Source organism: Trachurus japonicus, chromosome 4, assembly GCF_045865225.1.
Source record: "Trachurus japonicus isolate A0001 chromosome 4, Traja_1.0".
Classification (NCBI taxonomy): domain Eukaryota; kingdom Metazoa; phylum Chordata; class Actinopteri; order Carangiformes; family Carangidae; genus Trachurus; species Trachurus japonicus.
In genome coordinates, this window is record NC_140910.1 from 33053032 (window position 1) to 33053791 (window position 760).

A 760-nucleotide genomic window follows, 5' to 3' on the forward strand; every position below is an offset into this window, starting at 1 on the left:
CCCGTCTGTGACACATCAGAATAATAAAGACGTCGCTCTTCATCATATTTTACCCCTCAATTAAAACCTCTAACCATAGGTTTTAATTGAGGGGGTGGGGGTTGGTAGGGGGGATAATTAGATGCATAACGAATATCTGCAGTCACCAGAGGGACGAGATGAAGAATCAGCTGATGGAGGTGTGAACAGAGAGGAGAGAGAGAGAGAGAGAGGAGAGGGAGTGAGCTGCCCTCCCCACCCCCCCTCTACAGAAACAGTGGACAGGGTCATGAAGCTGTGATGGAGGTCAACAGCAATCTGTCAAACCCTCCCTCACAGCCAGGACTGTGATAAAGAGAAGAAAATAAAGAGAAGGACATATTTCAATTAACCCTTTGCGTCAGTTCAGAACAGCGATGGAGTTGATACCGGCCCAAATGTCTTAAAAAAACACTCAAAACAACACAACAATAATAATAAAACAATAAAACACAAATTAATAGCTCGTTTTGATCGGCAAAAAGCGCCGTCAAGTGTCGGCGATGGAGCTCCAACGGCCGCAATCAGCCTTTAAAAAATAGAAGAAGCTGTCAAGTCATTTCCGGTCAGTGCGCAGCGGCAGTGTTTGATTTGAGATGGTACCACCCTGTCGAAATTTGTGCACTGTGCAAGGAAGTGCACTTCCTTATCCACAAGTTTCCTAACGTCATCTCTGGTCAAAACCAGAAGCCGGTTTTGCCGGTTTGGTGGAATTTTACGTTTACGTTTCCATGGTTTTCAG